Below are 24,899 nucleotides of genomic sequence, written 5' to 3'. Positions count from 1 at the left end.
TGGCCATTCTACTTTTAACATCTTTACTGCATCCACCGTCTTTAATAGCAATACCACCTATGTAAGTGTACCTGTCCACTTGATCCATTTTCTCGTTACCCAACGTCACCTTTTGATCTTCATTTATTCCTAGCCTTAGCGATAGTCATTCCTATCCTTAGAAATGACAAGTCTTCTGAACATTAATTTTCAAACCTATTCTCGCATCCTGAACTCGCAAAACCTCTAAAAATTTATTCATTTTGCTACCATCTTCATCTAGTATGCTTAAATCATCAGCATGATCTAAATCCAGGAGACTTTTGCCTCCCAATTTGTTTCCATGTTCTCCTGTGTTCCTTAAAATAAAGTCCATCAAAACGATCCATATAAATGGGGATAGAACACAACCCTCCACAACTCCTGATTTAATATCAGGCAGAACTGGACCCCTATTTACAGACTACCGTCCGCTGAAGACATGACAAATACCTTCTGCGACAAACTTCAGAAAATGTTCGAAGAGCATTTTCCAGAAAAGAAACGGGTAGTAGGAAATTAAACGAAACCCTGGATCACGCCATATATAAAAGAGCTTATCCTAAGTCGGGATAACTTGTACAACTCTAACAGAGCAGAGTCCAACAAGTTGCAAAATATAGTGGTGAGAAAGATAAAGTATGCAAGGAAGCAGCACGGCCGCTTTACTGTACAAAAGCTTCTATATCCTGATTCTAAAAAGTTTCATAGCACGGGTCAGAACATTTTTGGCCGAAAGCAGAAAAACGTTGAACTAAGAAACGAAAAAGGGGAGAAACTTACCGCTAACGCGATTAACGACCACTTTGCTACAATCTGTACAAAATACCCTGGTCTTACATCACTTCCCGACCTTCATTAGCATTACTGAAATCCCTGTCATTGAAGCAGAAACCATTCAGACCGCTTTCTTAAAACTGGACACATCCAAGGCCTCATTTTCTGGAGAACTGCCGATCAAACTGATCAAAGCATGCAGCAACGAGCTTGCGGTACCGTGTACTGCCGTAGTAAACCAATGCCTGAGTGAGGGCACCTTCCCGACACGATTCAAAACTGCTGTGGTCATTGCTATACCGAAAAAATCATCCGTCGAATCTGCAAATGACTTAAGACCCATTTCAGAGGCATCGATTTTCTCAAGAGTCCTGGAAGGAATTGTCTTCAAAGGGCTTTTCGAAGATATCAGTGAAAAGCTTGATCCTCGGCAGTACAGCTTACTTACAGGTCAGAGTTCTGTGCATTACCTGATCTGCCTCATCAGAAACATCCTGGAACATTTGGAGATTGATGGTGCTTATATTAACTGCATCATCGCGGACTGCGTGAAAGCATTCGACTTACTCGACCACTCAGTTGTTATTGACGAAGCACCTTACCTTGGATTTAGACAAATTGTCTTGCGAATGGTTGGCAGTTTCCTGACGAACCGCGAACAGAAAGTACAACTTCCCAATGGCGAAACATCAAACATCAGGGAGCTGACCTACGGTGCAGCACAAGGGTCAAAGTTAGGCCCTTCAGCTTTCCTTATTGTGATCGACAAACTTTTGCGCGAGATTATGGACCGCTACAAATTCGCTGACGATCTCTCAACCCTCCTCCTCAGACTTCTCTGACAGAACCTACAGCCATACCCAATCCTAACAGTAATGCGAAAAATCGAGGATGAAGCAAACCTACACTAAGTGAAACTTACACTCAGCCAGGAAAAAACTGTCTTATATAGGGTTAATTTCCTTAAATGGCCAGTTCCAGACCCACAATGTGGTGGGCCGAAGGCTGTAAAAACGGTGAAGATCCTGGGTGTCCACCTGGATGCCGATCTGAAATGGAATACCCACATATCATCAATCGTCTCCAAGACCACCTTCCAGTTTAGATCCTGTGCCTACCTTCGGCACTTTGGGATGATAACTGAGGTCATTGTTGTATGCTACAAATGCTGCATTAGACTGCTCACTAAATATGCCTGCCCAGCGTGGCACAGCGCATTGACCTTAGATCAAAGCGACAAAATGGAAGGATTGCAGAAAAGGGCCTGCAGAATAATACTGGGGATTAGCTACGTTGACTATGAGATGAGCCTCAAAGTTCTGAAGTTGGAGTCCCTCAAAAAGAGAAGGCACACACTGGTCATGGACTTTGGTCGAAAAATCCTCGACTCTGAAACACACCGCGGTCTACTTCCGGATTTTTAGGCGCGCCAAACTCAACATTCTACGAGGCTCAGAGAAATAACGAAAAACGCAGCAAAGCTGGATCGACCACCGATCCACTCATCCGAGCGCTACCTGAAGTCATTTGGTCCATACTTCGTAAAACACTACAATGGTGACCCAGAAAAATTGTAAATAAATCAAGTTTGAATAATTTAATTTTGTAAGTGTTTTTAAATTGTTTGACTTCCGCTTTTATTTTTGTTGTTAACAAGAATATTAAGGGAAAAATAAAGTGAATTTGAATTTGAATATGAAACCAGCAGCTTACCTCATTTCGTATCTTAACCTGAGCAATGCTATTCTCCTACATAGCCCTTATCACTTTAATATATTTGTCTAGTATACCATTGAAGGACAAGACCTTTGCTAAAGCTTCTATCAGCTGAATCAAACGCTTGCTCATAGTCTATAAAACTGAGGACTAAGCATGTTTGATGACTCAGTTACTTCTCAATTATTAATCTTAGAGTGAAAGTTTGGCCAACACCCCCTTCCTAAAACCACATTCACTCTTATCACCTTTCTTATGCAGGGGGTTTAATTAGAGTTTTCCTAAAATCGCTAGGTACTTCTCCTTTTTCAAAAATAATATTCATAATCTTCACTAACTTATTTCTAAACTCACATTTATCATATTTAAGAAACTCATTTACCAAACTATCAACACATGGGGTCTTATTACGTTTTAATCCTTTTAGTACTGTCACTAATTCTTCCTCACAAAATATATCTTCCCTTACATCCAAAGTGTCACAAACTTTTTCATTATCTTCGATGTCTTTTCCATATAACTCTATCACGGTTCTTCACCTTCTCAAAATGTTCTGCCCATATCTCTTTAACTCTTTTCTTATAACTAATTGTGGCCCCGTTATTCCATCCATCTTGTACATTGTCAACTTTTGAACTTTCCACTTTAGTATTCAACTGTTCCTGGAAAGTTTCTCTCAAATTCGCATTGGAAACTAACAACGTTACAGCTTCCCAGAAGGCGGTTACTCTTCCTCTTCCTAAATTTCAGCTTTAAATTAACCCCAGACACTACTAGATGGTAATCTTTACTTTTAACATCTATAACAGCACTCCTATATACCACAGTATCTTGTATTGATCCTACTAGTCTTCAGTTTACAATAACATAATCAACAAGGTTAGCTGTCTTACCAACATGCGAATACCATGTTAACTTACGGTCATTTTATGACCAAATACTGCATTGGTTATAACTAGATTGTTATACCTACAAAATTGCAGCATTATGTAGCCATTACTTTTTTCTTTTTCAATAAGAAATTACGAGGGTTATTCAGAAAGTAGGGAACGTTTTGTTATAAAACAAAAACTAGGTACAGGAAAACTATTTTATTATATACATCTGAAAGAGTGACTAAAATGCTACTTTTCTACATAGTCACCAAACAAATTAAGGCACTTATCGTAGTGATGGACAGGCTTCGAAATTCCTTCATCATAGAAATCCGCCGCCTGCGATCTCAGCCACTCAGTGACGCACGCCCGGAACTCGTATTCGTCATCAAAACGCTGTGTCGCTAGCCATTTCTTCATCTTCGAGAACAAGCGAAAATCACTCGGTGCTAAGTCGGGACTGTAGGGTGGATGTGGGAAAATCTCCCATTTGAATGAGTCCCACGAATCCTCTCATCAACTTTGGCGAGAAGATTGTCTGTCACAATGCTCGGGCGTCCACTCCTCTCGTTGGTTTGGCTATTTTTAAACCGGATACACCATTTTCGCACTGAACTTTCATTCATTACGTCGTTGCCATACACTTCGCACAGTTGTCGATGAATTTCTGTCGGTTTTTCTCTAACAAAAACCGTATTACAGACCACACTACACAACTGGCGGGATTTGAAATTGCAGAACACTTTTTAAATTGGAATATTGGGAAAAAGGGCAGCGCGAAGATGTTCTCGTTCTCACGGCTGGATGCCGACTGAAGCGACGAGCACGCGCATACCAAAACATACGTGATCGCCGCGTGTCTAGCGGCCTCAGAAGGAAACTATCCCTAGTTTCTGAATAGCCCTCGTACATAAACTAGAATACCATCTATCCCAATTTCTACTAACCTCGTCGTTAAAATCTTCTAATAAAAACACCATTTTTCTACCTGTCTATTTGGGACCCTGTCTATTTGTTCTTGCAGCTGTAAGTAAAATAAATCTCAGTCACTATCTCCGTCAGTCCGTTCTACAGGGGCATATACTACTATGACTGATATCCTGCACTTTTTTGTCATAAAATGAGCAATGAGTATTTTGTTATTAATAACTTCCCAGCCTAAACAAGACTTAGCAGCTTCTTTATTCCTCATGAACCCTACTCCCTGTCAATGTACCCTGTCCTTCTTTCCTGAGTAAATAAATTTTATATCACCTAATTTCATGTTTCCTACCCCCAGGATATAAGTATCTGAAACTCCTAATAAGCCCAGCTCGAAGCGTCTAAATTCATCAGTCAAAACGCCAATACAGTAGTTATTTTTTAACGCTGTAACATTCCAAGTTGCAATTTTCAAATTCTTTAAATCATTGAAATTATGTTGGCCTCAGGAACTGCAATGGTCCCAGAAACAGTGCAGGACGAGAACTAACACATTTTCTCAAGTCTACACGAAGCGCTTAAGCCGGCATGAGTTAGATGAACAATATTAGTTAAGGAAGAGTTTTATTTTACACTGAAGAATTCCAAACCTCAAAGGATTTCTAGCGTTCTAGGTATACTTTTGACTTTGTATTTGACATCTCTTAGACACAAGTTTTCTCATTTTAATCAAGCCTGACCGAATTAGTATATCATCGTGCGACTTTCAATAGCTAAAAGATAATTTTCGAATTGTCTCGTGTCCGAGATAATAATACTAAATCATGACAGAGATTACTCAAAATCAAGGTTTACTTTACCTGAGTAAAATAGTGTCTCGAACTTTTTCTGTGAAGTTTTAGCTACCACTTTCTTCCCCAAAAATGAAAATTTGCATAAACTATTTTTTTTTCTTTTAATCCATCAGAGATCAGAATGTTAAGGCTACGGGAAGGCTTACTTTCAATTATAAATTATACATTTTAGTGTATAGTAATCGCTAAAAGTTCGTTACACCGAAAAGTGGAACACGGTGGAGAAATAATTCTGTGAATCCCTTATACTGCTCCAGATAATTAAAGAAATTGTAAGTGACAAAAATGCACTTTTAATTTTACACACATAACCCCCCCCCCCCTACCCCTCAAGAAAGAATGCTCCAACTCTCCCCTGAAGGTCTTACAGGAGTCTGCAGCTATGGTGGCACAACTCAAGAACAGGTATAGAAATAACAAGAATTCCCATGGAAACTGTTTTAAACCCAAAACTTGACAACCAAATGTCACAATCAGAATGGTGAAGTTCTTTTGCACAGACACTCAAGAGCCTTTTTTGACCATTATTATATACTCAATAAATTAACTACCCAATTATTGTACTTTGAATTTCTTTTACCTCCTTAGTCTTTAGCTGCATTTTAATATTTATATGGTACAACAATAGAGCCAAAAAAGTTTTCTAGAAATCATACAGGACAATTAAAGCTTGAATGAAAAAAAAAAACACTTTAAAATCAACTGCAAAGAAGTCAGAATGAAACATCTATGGACATCATGGAAACTAGTACACCTGCATAAGTCTGCTTTTGAATTCAGGCTGAACTAAAAAAAAAATATATAAATCTGTTATAGCTGGATTGCTGTTTAGTTGACTACAACAAGCACTTAAAAGAAGCCTAACGTCTTGTATGGACTCAAAATAACACACCAATTATCTGTTTCAACTTATAAGGCAAAACTACAATTTACAAAAGTAGCTGAAATTGACGTTCCTTTTTTTACATAAATATATTGGTATATTCGGTTTTATTTTTTAATATTTATGATTCTACTTACTGTTTCTTATAAACCACATCTAGTTCTACTGTTTCTCTTATGATTTTTATCTTTAAAGTTTTATGCAAATTTACAGAGCATTCATTTGAAATAGTACAGTGTCGTAAAGAGAGAAGTAGGACAAATGAGGGGGGACTAGAGTCTGTTTTCAGAAATAAAAGCCGGGAATTTTTTTGCGGTTTTTCAATAATTTATTATCTATTGCATCCAATTCCCCTTTTTAATTGCCCCGTCCCTAAATTTAGGTCCTGCCTAAACGGTTCATGGAAGGACTAGGGGAATCTTCCCCAACACAATTCAAGAAAAACTTATTTCTTGTTTCCTTTTGGTCAATTCGAATGACCTTGGCGTCACCAATAATTATAAACAAAATTCTAAGTTGTGGGAGAGGGGGACAGGGAACATGGGCGTAGGGAGGGGGAGGCAGAGGGGCAGCTGCCCCTTTAGACCTTCACTTTACTTGCAAAAGCAGAATCAATATTTCGATCCATGTGATATTTTTGACCTCACAAATGCCTTCATTCAGGCTAATCATAGGCCAAATTGCCTTTACATTTATATATAAAGGCAATTATAGAAATACATAAATAATGGGTAGGGAGCAACTGCCCCCTCCCCTAGGCAAGAAGCTAAGTACGCCTATGCTGACATAACTTCATCTCCCCCTCCATCACACTATCGACTGCCCCCCCCCCCCCCCGCTACACAATATGCTGCCTAAGCCCACGACAGGGATGTCAGAACATTTTGACAGGGATGCTTAATTCCAAAAAGCGTGGACTGTTGTGAAGTAGACAAAACAAAAAATCGCGAAGAAGAGAAAACGAGGACAATAATAGCCAGTGAAAAAAAATTATGAAAATATTTCGGTCAAGACCTCCGCTTGACCGACCTCAGTACAGAATAATACAAATAAAAACATAAAAAACCAAACCTTAAAGCAAACACAAGACTAAAATAAGATGACCCTTTCAGAGTAACGGTGAAATGGTTACCCTTTCATGCACTTGAGTGTCTTTCGGTTCAGCCCAATGTCCCCCTCAACAGTCCCTAAAAGTTCCACATTATTAATACCACTAGTCATAGTAATAGCAGTACAAATAGCAGCAGCAGTAGTATTGCTACTACTACTTGTAGTAGCAGTATGTACGTACTGCATTTTTATTTCTTCAACCCACTCCTCAACTACTACTACTACTAATACTAACAACAACTCACCACAGCACCAAGCCGCCTGAGGCCAACACAGCTACGCACACTCCTCCACCCCAATCTATTCAAAGCCTCCCTTTTTACACCCGCCCACGAAGTTCCCATTTCTTTTAAATCTTTCTTTATGACGTCCTCCCACCCCAGACAGGGACGACCTGCTTTCCGTTTAGCCCTAGATAGTTGGCCGAAAAGAACAATCTTCGGCAATCTGTCATCCTTCATCCGCACAACGTGCCCTAGCCACCTCAACCTTTCTTTCGTTATAGCCCTAGAGAGCGGTATTGAACCACATTTTTCGTATAGCCTATTGTTTGAAATACGGTCAGTCAGCCGGGTACCCAGAGCAATCCTTAAGCGATTTCTCTGTAAAACATCTAGCAAATCTTCATCCGCTTTTCGGAGCGTCCATGCTTCAGAGCCATATTTGACCACTGTCATCACTGTAGCTTCTAGTATTCTAATCTTGGTTTGCAGACTTATCTTCCTATTCTTCCAGACTTTTTTTTAACTGTGAAAAAAAACCCTGAGCCTTGGCTATTCTATATTTAACATCTTCACTGCTCCCACCATCTTTACTAATAATACTACCAAGGTAAGTGAAGCTGCCCACCTGATCAATCTTTTCATTACCTAACGTCAACTTTTCATCTTCACTTATTCCTAGCCTTTGTGACTTAGTCTTCCTAACATTAATTTTCAAACCTATTCTAGCATCCTGAACTCGCACAACCTCTAAGACTTCATTCATTTTGCTCAAACTTTCCTCTAGGATGCTTAAATCATCAGCATAATCTAAGTCCAGGAGACTTTTTCCTCCCAATTTTATTCCGTGGTCTCCCATTGCATTTCCTGTGCTCCTTAATACAAAGTCCATCAAAATAATCCATACAAAGGGGGATAGAATACAACCCTGCTTAGCTCCTGATTTAATACAAAACCAGCTGCTAATCTCATTTCCTACCTTTACCGCGGCAGTGTTATTCTCGCACATAGCACTAATCACTTTAATTTATTTGTCTGGTATACCATACAAGGATAAAACCTTTACTAAAGCTATTCTATCAACAGAATCGAACGCTTGCTCATAATCTATAAAACTGAGGACTGGACCAAAGGTATTTGAAAACTCAGGCACTTCTCAATTATTAGCCTAAGAGTGAAAATTTGGTCGACACATCCTCTATCTTTTCTAAAACCGCTCTGCTCTTCTCTTAAAACTTTGTCTAGGGCATCTCTCAGTCTAAAAAGTATCATATTACTAAGTAATTTACTACCTACAGAGACCAGACTAATGCCTCGATAATTACCACACTCACTTTTATCACCTCTCTTAAAAAGTGGTTTAATTAAAGTTTTCCTAAAATCGTTAGGTTCTTCCCCTTTTCAAAAATCATATTCATAATCTTCAGTAACTTATTTCTAACCTCAGAGCCACCATATTTAAGAAACTAATTTACTACCCTATCAGCACCTGGAGCCTTATTATTCTCTAATCCTTTCAGTACTGTCGCTAATTCCTCGTCACAAAACAAATATTCTTTCGCATCCAAGGTATCATAAACTTTTTCATTTTCCTCTATATATTTTTTGCAACTCTCTTTCGGTTATGCAAATTCTCAAAATGTTCGGCCCCTCTCTCTTTAGTTTTTTCTTTATCGCTAATTGCGACCCCATTCCTATCTTTAACTGTGCCAAGTCCAGATTGACGACTCCCTCTCATTTTATTGACGTGCCAGTACAATATTTTACTATTATGCCATCTAGTTGCTTCTTCCAGATGCTCAGCAATTTTATCCATGGCCTTCATTTCACACATACATAGTTCATATTTTAAAGTATTCTCCACTCTCTTTACATTCCTTTTGTTTTCATACGATCTATCACTCAAATAATTCTTATACAAGTTCTTTCTCCTTTCTATTAAACATAAAGCTTTTCCACTAATATTCTTAGCTCCAGTTCTAGCTTTCTTCCCTAATACACCTTCAGCAACTTCACAAATTATTTTTATAAAATTATTCCAACCATCTTCCACATTATCAAATTTTAAACTCTTAAGTTTAGTATTCAACTGTTCCTGGAAAGTTTCTCTCAAATTCTCATCCTGGAGTCTACCAACATCATAACTTCCCGGGAGGTAGTTACCCTTTCGATATTTCAGCTTTAAATTAACCCTTGACACTACTAGATGGTGATCTTTACTTTTAACATCAATAACGGCACTCCGATATGCCCTAGTATCTTGTATTGATCCTGCCAGTCTTCGGTTTACTATAACATAATAAGGTTTGCTGTCTTACCATCACGTGAATACCATGTTAACTTATGAGCCATTTTATGACCAAACGCCGTAATGGTTATAACTAGATTGTTATACCTACAAAATTGCAAAAGTCTGTATCCATTACTGTTTTCTTTTCCTAAAACAAATTTACCTAGGCTGGAATACCATCTATCCCTATTTCTACCAACATGGGCGTTAAATTCTTCCAGTAAAACATCATATTTCTACCTGGGACCCTGTCTAATTGCTCCTGTAACAGTAAGTAAAATTTATCTGACTCACTAGTGTCTCCGTCAGTCGGTTCTACAGGGGCGTTTACTACTATAACTGATACCCTGAACTTTCTAGTCATAAAATGAGCAATTAGTATTCTATTATTTATACCTTCCCAGCCTAAACAAGACTTAGCAGCTTCCTTAATCATCATGAGCCTTACTCCCTGTCTATGTAACCCATCCTTCCTGCCTGAGTAAACAAATTCTATTTCACCGAATTTCATGCTTCCTACCCCTGGGATATGACTTTCTGAAATTCCTAATAAATCCAGTTCGAATCGTCTGAATTCGTCAGTCAAAATGTCGATACGATAGTCATTTTTTAATGTCGTAACATTCCAACTTCCAATTTTCATGTTCTTTAAATCATTGAAGTTATTTTCGCCTCAGGAAAAGCAATGATCCCAGATACCAGTGTAGGACGGGGATGACACATCTTCTCAAGTCTACACCGGAAGTGCTTAAGCCGGCTTAGAACCGGACAGCAAGATGTCCCTGGGACGTCCATGAATGGAGGTTTTGTGCAATCGTAGGTCCATCTTATCCACAACGTGATTTTCAACACTTGGCGATGCTGTTCCATCTACAAGAGTCAGGATCCTGCAAAGACAGTCTGAAATCTATTACATCAGACTCATTGTATATTCATGCCTACATACATTAGGCTACTAAGTAGAGGCAGCCCATAATAGATAAATTAGCTATGAAGAGGTTTTTCAGCCCAAAGACGCCCATCAAAACATACCAAGCCCAGACAAATTGTCCATTAGTCAGAATCCCGTGCGAATGCTGTGTCGTTTACTAGGCTATAATTTCCTCGAGGGGCGCCACTCCTCAAGTGGGAAGAGTTGACCGCAAGGTCCTCAGTCTGCAGGTACCCCGAAAAGGTCGAGGCAGCCCTTAGCAGAGGCCGTTGTCCATAGATCTGGATCTTACGCCCTGCCACAGTTGTCCTCCTATAGAGGGTCCTCCCGTGATAGTGTTTTGCGTCACGATGCAACTTAATCCAGTGCTGAGAGACAGCATGTAGTTTCTGAGACTTGAGGGCAAACCAGCGGGCCTTTTTGAGCATATTGTCGGGAGGCTTTCTTCCTCCGCCTGTGTTTAGGTCCCCAGGTGAGGTTGCCCCCGATTCAATTAGGGACCCTCGGGGACAAGGTCCCCCCTTGGTCTATGCCTCCTATGGAGGTACCCAACATATCTGTAGAGCGTTCCCCTACCGCCACCTGGGGACACGCTGAATGGCGTGGGGGAGGCCATGAACATAAAAATGAAATTAATTAAAAATATTATGTTTCCTTTAAACATGGAAAATGGTACAGTCTTCTGTATGACTTTTTAAACATCAAATTATTATAGGGAAGTATGAACAAAGTTATACAGAAGACTTTTTGGTTTTCTTATTTAATATAACTCAACATTAGCTTGTAAAACTAGCGTCTAGCCGAATTTATTGATTTACTTCAACATTAGCTTGTAAAACTCATGTCTAGCCCGTTTTCTTTATTTACTTCCACATTAGCTTGCAAAACTAATATAAAACTAATGTCTGGCCTAAATTATTGTTTTTCTTCAACATTTGCTTGTAAAACTGATTTAAAATTAATGTCTAGTCTAGTTTATTGATTCACTTCAGGATGAGTTTCTAACACTAACGAGTGTGGTAAGGGAAAGGCGAGGGGGTAGTGTGGAAATAATTGGTGTGTTTTAAACAAAATAAATCAAGATACACCCTCCCCTTGGTCTCCTTCTTTGTATTAGCCACCCTCATTATAAGGATCTTTGCTTTATGCTAACTATAAATGTATATATACATATATATATATAGATATATATATATATATACACATACATTTGGGAGGATCTATAATACTTCAAGATCCTCCTGCAACATTCCCTGCAATTTTCAACCTAACAACCTTAGCCATTACTGAGAAATAGTAGATACACCTTTTTGAAAACATGGAGGCCCTTAAACTGTTCAGATCAAATTCAATAACAGTAATAATAGCGGTAGCAGTTACAGTCGACGTATATTGATGGCGAAGAAAAAATTCTGGATATGCACACAACTATGCTTTAGAAGTTTCAGCGAGATTATTACTTTGGCACATAGAAGGGGTTCCATGAATTCCAAGGAATTGGGCAGTCATGACTTCCCCTTTCTTGTTTATACTAGTACAAATCTTTTCAGGCTACATGAGCATTTCCTAAAATTTCTCCTTAAAACCCTTAGCCTTAGCAGCAGTATTAATAGTAGCAGTAGAAGTTACAGTAAGATTAGGCATATAGTACCTTTTGGTTGTTTCAACATCTCCCCCGACATTCACTAAAGGATCGACTTAATACTCTAAGCTGCTGCAGGGATATAGCTGTAACACCCTTTTAATTGCCCTTTAGTACTAGTAGGCATATAGTACCCTTTGGTTGTTTCAACATCCCCCCCCCCGACATTCATCATTAAAGGATCAACTTAATACTCTAAGGTACTGCTGGGATATAGCTGTAACAGCCTTTTAATTGCCCGAATAATATGTTCGGATTTAGTTTAAGATCCTCCTCGACATCCCCTGTAATGCCCTTAGCCTCAATAGTACTACTACTAGTAGTAGTTGTAGTGATAGTAGTTGTACAAGCAAGTGGTAGTAGTATGCACACAGTGCCTTTAGGTTAGTTTGAAAGAGTCCCCTGGAGGTTTCATCTTCATACCCTTAGCCTCAGTAGTAGCAGTCACAGTGTGCACTGAGTCCCTTTTGGTTAGTTCAACATCCCTCTCAACGCGCCCTGAAAGTTTCAACTTAATACCCTAAGCTATTCCTTAGAGATTGCTCATAGATCCTTTTGGCGGCCTGAATGCACATTGTGCGTTTTGATTTAGTTCAACATTCCCTAAAAATTTCCTGAAAATTTCACCTTAATGCCCTTAGCCTCAGTAGAAATAATAATTGTAGTAATGAGGGTGGCATGCACACAATGCCATTTGGATAGTTCATAATCTCTTAAACCACATTGGCCTGACATAACATAAAGAAAGAAAAACGAGCAAAAATTGGGTTTTTAAAGACCCAATGAAAATACTGAAAAACACAACAAAGCGAATATTTCGAGAGGACAAACACCTTTCTTCTTCAGCGCAAAACAAAATAATGTATCCAAGGAAAGTGCCGAAGAAAAAAACAACAAAAAACAAACGCGGAAAGTCAATGTGAAGACAACCAAAAACTTAAAAGATAAATAAAATTCCATAAAAGCAAAAAATTATAAGAATTAAAACCAAATGCCTAACTACCATAAAAGTAAGTTATTCGCCAATATCCGCGATTTGAACAAAATCCAAAAAAAAAATTATGAACTGCCATCGACGGATACTAGCGAACAACTGAGGAATAAAAGAAAAGAAAACAATTAATTCACTCAAAAACAAAACGAACCAGCAATTAAATAAGTTGGACAACTATGTCATCTGATTTCAGATTTTAATTATTGCATTTCTTGCAGACACTCTTTGAGACCTAAGGGGTTGTTCACGTGTCTGATTATATGACTAGGAAAGTTGTTCAAGGTTCATTTCAGGGATTACTAAAGTATCGGCTTCTCTGTTGAGAAAACCGAAATATGACTCGTTTATTCTTAGATCACTGGAATCTCTGTTTAAAGCTAGACCTAAATGTTGGTATTTATAAATTTCAACAGCGTCTCTGTAGTGCTGGACAATACCTTTGTCACGCGAAATTAGGTTAGCTTGATTAAACAAAATAGTATAGTCTGGGTTTTCAAATATATGCTCTGCAACGGCAGAGTAAAAATGTTCTGGTTTTTTACGCTTTTTAAGTGTATTATTAATTGAACTAGAGTGCTGAGTTAATCTATCCGTGAGTCGCTGATCAGTTCTTCCGATATACCAAAGACCATACAAACAAGGAATTCTGTAGCCACCGGATTTTTCACCTGTCGGGATAGGTTCTTTATCTTGATAAGTTTGGAAACTGACAGTTTTTCTGGGTCTATAGAAAATATATATTATATATTTCCGGATATTTTTTTAAATATGGTCTGGAACCCCTTTAACTTTCGGAAAACCAAGATACGCCGAATTTTTCCTTTGATTTTGTGTTTTCTGTGTGACTATCAGATAATCTTTTAATGCGTTTATCAAACTTCAATGCTCTATCAACTAGAGAAGTGACAACTCCTCTTTTCACAGCAGGAGAATGATTAGAGAAATAATTTAAGTAACGATCATTATGTGTGGGTTTTCTATAGACACCGAACTCGAAACATGCATCATTTCGGTGCACCAGAATATCTAAGAAAGGAAGACGCCTCTCTATCTCTGATTCCTGAGTAAATTTGAGTTTTGGATCCAAGGAGTTGAGAAAGTGAAGAAAAGAACCCAGAGACTCATCACCATGTTCCCACAAAAAAAAAAATATCATCTTTAAAACGAACCCAAAATTCAGGTTTACAAAAACTTTGCAAAATAGCCCTTTCTTCAAGGTCTTCCATGAAGATATCAGCCTGTATTGGAGAAAGGGGGGCACCCATGGAGTGCCCATATTTCTGTCTATTAAAATACCTCTATAATGGAAGTAAAAGAAGTTCTGTTACAAAGGGCTTCAAGTGAAAGAAGTGTCTGATTCGAAAGAGTAGATTTTTGTGATATAGATGGGTTAGAACTAAGTTTATATTCCAAAATCAGTTCGGCCTTCACAATTGGTGCCCCCCCCCCTTCCCCCATACAGGCTGATATCTTCATGGAAGACCTTGAACTCTAGTTCTCTAGTTCAATTAATAATGCACTTAAAAAGCCAAAAAAAAAAAAACAGAAAATTTTGACTCTGTCGTTGCAGAGTGCATATTTGAAAACCCAGACCATACTATTTTGTTTAATCAAGCTAGCCTAATTTCGCATGACAAAGGTATTATCCAGCACTACAGAGAAGCTGTTGAAATTTATAAATACCAACATTTAGGTCTAGCTTTAAACAGAGATTCCGGTGATTTAAGAATAAACGAGTCATATTTCGGTTTTCTCAAAAGAGAAGCCGATACTTTAGTAATCCCTGAAATAAACCTTCAACCACCTTACTAGCCATAGAATCAGGCATATGAACACCCACTGAGATCTCACGGGGTGTCTGCAAGAAATGCAATAATTATAATCTGAAATCCGATGACATTGTTCTCCAATTTGTTAAATTGCTGGTTTTGTTTGTTTTAGAGTGAATGAATTTTTTTCTTTTCTTTTATTTCTCAGTTGTTGGCTATTAACCGTTGGTGGCAGTTCATATTTTTTTTTTTTGATTTTGTGCAAATCACGGATATTGGCGAATAACTCGCTTCTATGGTTGTTAGGTATTTGGTTTTAATTATTATAATTTTTGGCTTTTATCGAATTTTGTTCATCTTTTGAGTTTTTGGTTTTTTCTTTGGTTTTTTGGTTCTTTTCACATTGACTTTCCGCGTTTGTTTTTTTTTTTTTTTTTTTCTTCGACACTTTCCTTGGATACATTATTTCGTTTCGCACTGAATAAGAGAGGCGTTTTTCCTCTAGAAATATTCAATTTTTTGTGTTTTTTCAGTATTTTAATTTGGCTTTAAAAACCCCATCTTTGCTCGTTTTTGTTTCTTTTGTTCATAATATGCCTCAACGTAACTTGAAAATTTAAACTATTGCTCCAAGTCGTTCCTGAGATATTGCTGGTACATCCTTTTGACAGTCCACATGCTCATAGTGTGTTTTGATTTAGTTCACCATCCTCTAAAACAATTCCTGGAAGCGCCATCTTAATCCCCTTAGCTTCAATAGTAACAATATTTGTAGTAGTAGTAGTAGTACAAGTATGTACACTTTTTTCAATATCCTCTCAACACACACTGAAAGTTTCAACTTAATACCTAAACAGTTCCTGGGATATTGCTGATGTGCCCTTATAATATCCTGCATCCATACAGCGTGTTTTGATTTAGTTGAACATCCTCTCAACTTTCCCTGAGATTTTCACCTTTACTCTTAGTGGTGTCTAGAAGTAGTAGTATATATCCTTTTGACAACCTATGTGCACAGAGTGTGTCTTGATTTTACCTGCCCCCTCAATCTTCCCATACATTTTCACCCTCACACCCTTAGCCTCAGTAGTAGTAGGAGTGGTAGTTGCATTAGTAGTAGCAGTCACAGCAGTAGTAGTATGCATTTATTGCCTTTTCGTCAGTTAAACATCCCCTCATCATAGCCTGGAAGTTTCAACTTAATATGCTAGGCTATTCCTAAGATATTGCTGGTGTACCCTTTTGACAACCAGTACGCACATAGTGTGATTTGATTTAGTTCAAATTCGCCCCTCAACAACTCCTGCAATTTTCACTTTAATATCCTTACCCTTAGTAGCAGTCACCTTAGAAACAGCAGCTGTAACAGCAGTAGTAGTAGTGGTTATGATTGGAGTAGTAGCGCCCACACATTACTTTTTGGTCAATTGATCAACCCCCTCATCATTCCCTGAAACTTCCAACTTAATACTCTGTCACTCCTGAGATACGCCCATTTGATAACCTGCAGGCACATAGTGTTTTGATTAAGATCAACACTCCCTTCAACATTCCCTGAAAGCTTCACCTGAACAGTCTTGGCCTTTTTGGACACAAAAGGTCAAACAGGCCCCCCTTTTCCCAAAACTAATACTATATGTAAATAATGTGGAAATTCTATCGCTTCCCCCCCTGCTCCCACGGGATATGGGGGGGGGGGGTGTCATACTTGGAGACATAGTTTTGGGACAAAACGATGCAGACCAAGAGGGAGCTCACTAACTGTTGAGTGGATGACTTTGGGGGGAAAAGGTATGGGGGAGGGGCCCGGTTTCCCTAAAATCACTTTTGACTCTCAAAAGGGCACTAGAACTTTCAATCTAATGAGCCCTTTCGAAAATTCCTACAACAGATCCTTTCATACAAAGTGCGTTGGTGAAAAAAAAATAATAGTAGTAGTACATTTGTGCCCACATTGTTCTTTACTTAGACATGGTTATTGTACAGCTTGTGATCAACTTAATACAACAAAAGACCTTAACCCCAACAGAAAGCACAACTTGTGAAGTTGGGTTTACTGAAAATGACACATATTAATCTCATTTTAATAGGGATGACAATAGGAAAAACCTGGTTAAAGAAAAAAAAGAAACAAAAATAATAAAATGCTGAGCAAGTGGGGCACACAAGCCCCTCTCAACAAGGGTGCAAAAAAAATATAATAATAATATATTTCAATCTGAACGTTCCATCATCACAAGTCAAAAAACAATCTTTAGTATTTCCTTTCTTAACATTAGCTGAGACAGCCAAAATGACTAAATTTGAATTTTATCTTTCAACTTATACTTGTTTAGAGTCAGGGCTGTTCCTATTGTTGGCGTCACCCAGAGAAAAATTAATTACGCCCCTGCCCCTACCAACTCAAAACATAAGCCGAAAGAGCCCCAGAAGCCCCAGCTGCCATGCCCCAAGCCACGGCACCCGGGACAGCTTGCCCTGGCCCCATCCCCCTCTTGAACAGCCCTGTTTAGAATAAACAGTATTTGGTACTTAATTGAAAATCTAGACCTTTCAGAACTAACAGTAGGAATAAAATATTCTAGAACGCCTGAAGAGCCAAAGGAGGGAGAAGAATCAGCAAAGATTCTCCATGGGTTCACATTGGTTGTTGAAATAATCAATATAAATAATGACATTTGCATTCTAGTTAACATAAGTCTTTATATTACAGTCACAGAGTCCTTATTAGATCCTGAATCTTAAAACTGAATTTCAAGTCACAATAGTTTTTTTTTCTTTTCAATATTTTTTTTATTTTTACGGGGCAGACATACCAAAACTTGCAAGTTCCTTCAAAACAAAACTCAAAGCAAGGATGTTATTTGGAACAGGAGTATGCACCTTCTGAAGTTCAAAAATTCACAATGCAATGCAAATGCAATCTAAAGAGAAGACAAAGTAGAGAAATTTGAAGTGTTGACGTCTCTTATGACCCCCCCCCCCTCCTCTACTAAAAAAGGCTGAATTATTAACTGCAAAATGAGCTGGTTTCATTTGCACCATGATGTTTTTATTTCCCTTGAAAGGGAAACAAAAAACACCCGTACCAACTAGCTATCCTGTGCTTTGAGCTTTTACTGAAATAGCTAGAAGAAATAAAAAGTTGAGGTTATGAATCAAATACAAAATCAAGAGCTTATTGAAAAAGTTTTCATATTGGCTATCTAAGACAAGCCAAACAAAAATGTATTCAAAAAGCTGCAATAGAAAAAGAGAGGGCCAAGAATCCAGCCCAAGAGTTGAAAGCGTTTTTTTACATGAGAAATATTCCCCAAAGAATTGTTAATTTTATGATACAGTACACAATTGAGAGAAACAAGAAGTTTACAGCCAAGAAACTGTGAAATTTTTAGGGGTGCTGTTTTCAATACTCCTTTTTTTTAATTGAGGCTCTTCAATGATTTTGCTACTTATTACATTAAATTTCAGAACCATTTCTATACAACAGAGAATTTACACATTTCATTGAATTTACATCAACACTAAAAATATTCAATTTTCCTGTTACCAATATTCTACCCTTTGGCAGAAGATTGTCTATTACCTGTTCTGTCAATACAGAAATGTCCCATTTTGGCTGAAAACTAAAAGGCAACAGTCAATATTTTGATTTATCACAAAAAAAAAACTTTACACTAAAGAAAGGCTCTGCATTTTCAAATGTCTTTTAACACTGGTAATTTGAGATATGGACATTATCACTAGACAACTAGAGGCAATAAATACAAACCCTATTATTTAACTTTGAGAAACATACATGTGATGAAAATTCATATTCATCATATTATAGCAAAACTGCTACTACTACTACTAGCAATTCACTGCAGCACCAAGCCACCTGAGGCCGATACCTGCTCCTCCTCCATCCCAGTCTACTTAAAGCTTCCATCTTTAGACCCTCCCAAGAAACTTCAATTTCCCTTAAATCTTCCCTTGCAACCTCCTCCGATTCCTTTTGGAGATGGCCTGCTTTATGTTTGGCCAAAAACAACAATATTTGGCAATCTGTCATCCCTCAACTACAGAACATGTCCTATACCAATCTCAGTCTTTTTCTTATTATAACCATAGAAAGAGGGATGAAACCCCATTTGTTGTACAGCTTACTGTTTGAAATATGGTCAGTCAGATGGCTATCTAAAAGAATATGTAGACAATGCCTCTTAGAAACTAACAGATTTTCCTCTTTCATTTGGAGTGATCAGGTTTCAGGACCATACTTAACCACTGTATCATCCAATATTATAATCTTGGTCTGCAGACTTATTTTCCTATCCTTCCAAACTGTTTTCAACAGTAAAGAAAATACCCTGGGCTTATGGCAAAAAACTGTTATCAATTCTGTTAAATGTAGTTGTGTGATAATTTATGTAAAATATGTTATAGCTATGCATTTTATTTCAATTAAAAACAGAGGAAGCCATAGGCTTGTCTTGTTACAAAATAGTGATAACAAATTTGGGCAACATTGAGTAATTGAGTAATTGTTAGTGAGTAATGCCTAGATGTAACTCGAAGCTAAAATTTTAGATTTGCTGATTGTAGTTTTTTTTTTTTTTTTTGGCGTTTTTCACTAATTGGCAGTACCAACATAGTTTACAACAGTTTTACATAGTTTTACAACAGCTTACAACATAAATTAGCTAAGATGAAAGTGAATATACCACTTTATACATTACTTTATGTTCTTTCATAATTCAAAAATTGCTTCTGGAGCAAATTCCATTTAAGCCCTTAAAGAGCTCAAAACAGCCTATAGTCACCAAAAGTTAAAAATCATGTTTCTAAAAAAAACTCGCTAGTTAGAACAAGGTTGAGGCCAAAGGTCTGAACTGAATCTGTTGATTTTCAAATTAAGATCAAGTTGCCATTAAGCCATGGCTAATTAGAGAAAAAAGCCAAAACAGACAGTCTGAGTGAGAGGCAAAGCTGGCAATAGCGTTTTTGAGGATTGTATAAAAATTATGTCATTTTCACTTGACTGTTTTTTCAAAACGAGGTAAAGGCTGAGACTAAGTCCATTGATTTTTGAATTAAAATCAAGTTGCCATCAAGCCATGGCTAATTGGAGATAAAGCCAAAACAGACAGTCTGAGTGATAGATATTCTAAATGGCAAAACAAACATGGGTGAATTTGCAGTTTACAACATAATTTAGCTAGGATGAAAGTGAATATATCACTTAATGTCTTACTATATATCTATCACTTAATGTCTTACTTTATGCTGTTTCATAATCCAAAAATTGTTCCCAGGGCAAACTCCATTTTAAGCCCTTAAAAGGCTCAAAACAACCCATAGTCACCAAAATCTCAAAATCATGTTTCTAAAAAACTGGCTAGTTAGAAAAAATTATCATGTATAGCTGATTCAGGAATAATATCTATTATTCTTCCTTAGTCTTAATAATAGAATGTTATTTTGAAAACAAATTTGTAAATTTTTTTAAAAGAACTAGAAACCCCTTAGAAATGATGTTAGTTATGCTTCTATGTCGTTTTTTAGGAGTTTCTGGCTTTATCTAAAAAAATTCTACAAATTTGTCTTCTGTATAGCATTTTACTATTAAGCCTAAGGAAAAAAAAATTATTCCTAAATCAGCTACAAATGGCAATTTCTCAATAAATAATTTTTATTTTTAAATGTTTGGAAACTATGAATTGTTTTAACCTTTTGGGGCCTCACTAAAGGCTCAAAATGGAATTTGTCCCAGAAATGATTATTGAACAATGAAAGAGCATGAGAAAAGATATCAAGTGATGCATTATCTTTCATTGTAGCTAAATTATGCTTTGCAAATTTACCTACAGCTGTTGATAACAAAAAAAGACTGAGATTCAGCTAACTTCTAGTGTATCATCCAATGCCCATCCCAAAAATATTTATTGTGGCCATTCTTATTGAATAATGCCTAAATATGCCTCTGGGCTAAATTTTAGATTTGATGATTTTGAAGTTTTTTGGCTTTTTTGACTAATTGGCAATAAAAAGCTGGGTAAATTTGCAATTGACAACATAATTTAGGTAGGATGAAAGTGAAAAGATCATTTGATGCCTTTCTTCATACTGTTCCATAATTCAAAAATTGCTTCTGGGGCTAATTTCATTTTAAGGCCTTAAAAGGCTCAAAACAATCAATAGTCACCAAAAGTTTTAAAGCGTGTTTAAAAAAAAACTGGCTAGTTATAAAAAAACTGCCATTGTAGCTGATTCAGGGATGGTAAATATTTATTTTCTTAGTCTCAACAGTAAAATATTATTTTGAAAACAAATTTATAAATTTTGTTCAAAGAATTAGAAACCTCTCAAAAGTGACATCAGTTATGCTGTGATGTCATTTTGAGGGGTTTCTGGCTCTTTTAAAAAAAAAATCTGCAAATTTGTTATCTTAATAACATTTTACTATTAAGACTAAGGAAAAAAAAATTATTCCTGAATAAGCTGCAAATGACAATTTTTCTATAATAGACAGTTTATTTTTGAATATGTTTTGAAAGTTTGGTAAATTTCTAGGTGGTGCTATAATTTTGCTAGGATGAAAGTGAAAACATCATTTGATGCCTTTTTTATGCTCTTTCATAATTCAATAATTGCTTCTGGGGCTATTTGCATCATGAGCCCTTAAAGGGGCCCTGAAGGTATTTTATATGAATTATGAAGGAGCATAAAAAAAGCATCAAATTATTTTTTCACTTTCATCCTAGCTAAATTATATGGCCAACTGCAAATTTACCATGAACTTTACCCCCTGCCCCAACCCCCCCCCCCCTAATGTGCAAATATAAACCCCAAATTGTTGATGGCAAAGTTTCAAATTGCAAAATTCAGCACTATTTTTGTCAGTGGCATTGGAAAAACTTGAAACAGTAGAAAAACAGTTTATATTTGAGTTGCCTAATATACAAGGTTTGAATTGTTATAAATAAGTATTTTTTGGAATATATTACTCTTGAACAACTTATTTATAAACTAGTGATATGTTTTTAACCACTTTTCTATAACTTAACTAATGTTGATAACTTTGGTAAATTTTTTGTTGTTCATATTATTGCCTTATGAATAAAGAAAACATGCCACTCAATCCCTTTTTCATGCTCTTTCCAAATATAATAATCATTTTTGTTGGAAAGGAATTTTACCCCCCACCCTATATATACCAATTCAGGGTATATATTTGCACATCAGGGGGGGGGGGTAAAGTTTATTTCTGATGCAAATGAGAGGTAAGTTTTCAAATTATGTTCTGCAAATTTACCCAAAGATTTTGATTACAAAAAAGAAAGAAATCCAGCTAACTTACATATTTAGCTCAAGGCTGCATCCACACACAGGAGAGGGCTTTTACTCAAGTATGGTAATTTTTATTAATATGTTTGGAAAGATTGTTGAATGTCAAACCATAGCCTATTATATACTTAAACTTTTGGTTAGCAAATAAAACAACTCTTGAAAATAAAAATTCAAATCTCTTGAGCATTTCTAACTATCTATTATGCAAGTCAGTATCCTTAAGAAGTTAAGGATGTGAATGTAAATTCTTGAAATAGGCTTAGTCCAATTTGGGTCAGAGGCTAGCCTAGATCTAATTATGAAAGTCATTGTTCATCTTACTCAACAGTTTCCTTGGATAGAAAAAACCCATCAAACCAGAATGCTATTCAAATAGTTGAAAGCAAGGGGGCTTGCCTGATGAGAAAGGGTTGGCATAGAATTGGCCTTGTGGGTGCTTTGCACATTGGGGGGGGGGGTATATATTCTGTGAATATGTAGGTCCTAAGAAATTCATGAAATTCTTAGAAAAACTGGAAAAACAATGAAAGAAGTGAAGATAAAGGGGTAAATTTTTACCAAATCATATTACTGACTTATGAATAAAGTGAATATACCACTCAATGCCTTTTTTTATGCTCATTCCAAATACATTAATCATTTTTGTTGGAAATGAATTTTACCCCCACCCCTATATACCAATTCAGGGTATATATTTGCAAATTAAGGGGTTAGGGGTAAAGTTTAAATTTACCTCCCATTTAAATCAGAAATAAAATTTGCCCCCCCCCCCACTAATGTGCAAATATACACCCTGAATTGGAATATAGCCTATAGGGGTGGGGGTAAAATTCATTTCTAACAAAAATGATTATTATATTTGGAAAGAGCATAAAAAAAAGGCATTAAGTGGTATATTCACTTTATTTGTAAGTCAATAATATGATTTGGTAAAATTTACTGATAAAGGCTCTCCCCCTGCAAAATGTGTTAACTAGGATTATTCTGCATATTATGGAGTAAAAATTGCTTTCTTAATATGTTGCTTTATGTCCAGCTGGACTCCTAAGCTTAAAATACTGGTTGGCCAGTTGGCTAATTTAAAGATTTGTACATATATACACTGTCAATTTAGCCATCTGGTGGTTTCCCATGCCATATTAGGGGGCAAGCAGTTGTCATTAATTTTGGTAGCCCAGTCTTATTAAGCTTGCCCAAAAATATGTGTAGGCTAGGCTATAAATTTGGATATACTAGAGCTGGTATGATTTAAAACAAGTTGCGTTTCTCGAAATCATCACAGGGCACCTCCTTCCAAAGAACCTCTAACTGAAGCCACAATGATCATGTTATAATGACCTAGCCAAGTTTTCAATAAACCTTAGAACTAACCTAGACCTAATTTAAAGGGTAGATACAACCTCTACTTATTGTTATGGACATTATTCTTATTTTATGTGTAAGGGCTGAAACTTCCTGAGATTGCTTGGAAAGCCTAGAATAAAACCATACCTAGCCTCCTTCAGGGAAATTTAATTGGGTACTCCCTAGGGTCACTGATGATTCTTCTAAAATAGCAACAGGAAAAGCAGTCATATCCCGCACCGATAATTTAAGAAAATAGCAATTTATGAAGACATTTACCTTATTCTTAGCAAAAAGTTTCTGTGTTTTCAATAAATTTCTTTTTGTCTCTACCTCTTTCTCTTTCTGAATTTGCAATGAAGTACTGATCCTCAAACGGCGCTATCTGAAAGAGACAAGCCCACAAAGCTGATTCATAATTTATAGGTGTCAGGAGCTTTTTCTGAACATAAGGCTCGAGATGACTCTTGTCAATTGATCGTTTGCATAACCTGGCTGCTTTCAAACCACTGGTGAAACTAAAAGGACATGGGATTGTGGTTTCAGAACATGCACGCTTTCTGGAAGTTGTATTTGACCAAAAACTGATATGGAAACCCCATCTGGATGAGCTGATTTGCAGTCTCAAACAAAGAAAAAACTTCATAAATGTTCTTTGCCTTGGAAGAAGAGCAGCCCCTAAAGTCTTTGCTTCAACTATCGTCAAATCAGTGGTGATATCCAAGATAGACTGTGGATTATTTATATATGGATCTGCTAAGAAATGTCTCCTGAAGAAACTTGACACTACTCTCTATGCAATCTTACGAAGAGCCCTTGGTCGCCTAAAATCAACTCCTATTGCCGCTATGTGCTGTGTAGCTGGGATCCAGTCTCTTCACGACAGAATAAAAAAATATTTCCTTGCAAGATATTTTGCTAAGAAGATAAGACTCAAGAATCACATGGTCTACAAAGGAATCATTAGCCACCACAACCCTGATGTCTGCTCCAAACCAACAGAGAACCCTCTTTCCAGAGATTCCTTTGCCTTCCTGGCATGGAAGAGTTCATAGAGAATGGCAGGCTGACTGTTGATTTGGATGATGATTCTCCTTGTGCCTCCAAGAGAATTGGGGAACTGATTATTCCTAAGATCAGCATTAGAAAAAAGGATATCCTTCCCCAAGCACTGATAAAAATCATATTTCAGGGAAAGTTGGCAGAATATCAGGACTGCATC

The 24,899-nt window shown here is 37.0% G+C and overlaps 1 protein-coding gene across 1 annotated transcript in view; it reads right to left on the bottom strand.

The window, feature by feature from the left end:
* Zmynd8 (Zinc finger MYND-type containing 8) overlaps nt 1-24,039 on the bottom strand; it is an 86,216-nt gene extending 62,177 nt beyond the window's left edge. Inside the window, exon 1 of the mRNA XM_089097534.1 lies at nt 23,957-24,039. The gene's annotated coding sequence lies outside the window, so the exon portion shown is untranslated. The remainder of the gene's footprint in view (nt 1-23,956) is intronic.
* Between the last annotated feature and the right edge of the window lie 860 nt (nt 24,040-24,899).

This window comes from Artemia sp. Qi Xiang Cuo, chromosome 12, assembly GCF_049724085.1.
Source record: "Artemia sp. Qi Xiang Cuo chromosome 12, ASM4972408v1, whole genome shotgun sequence".
Classification (NCBI taxonomy): Eukaryota; Metazoa; Arthropoda; class Branchiopoda; order Anostraca; family Artemiidae; genus Artemia; species Artemia sp. Qi Xiang Cuo.
Note: the sequence above shows the minus strand (reverse complement) of the source record. Positions and strands in the feature narration are given on the sequence as shown.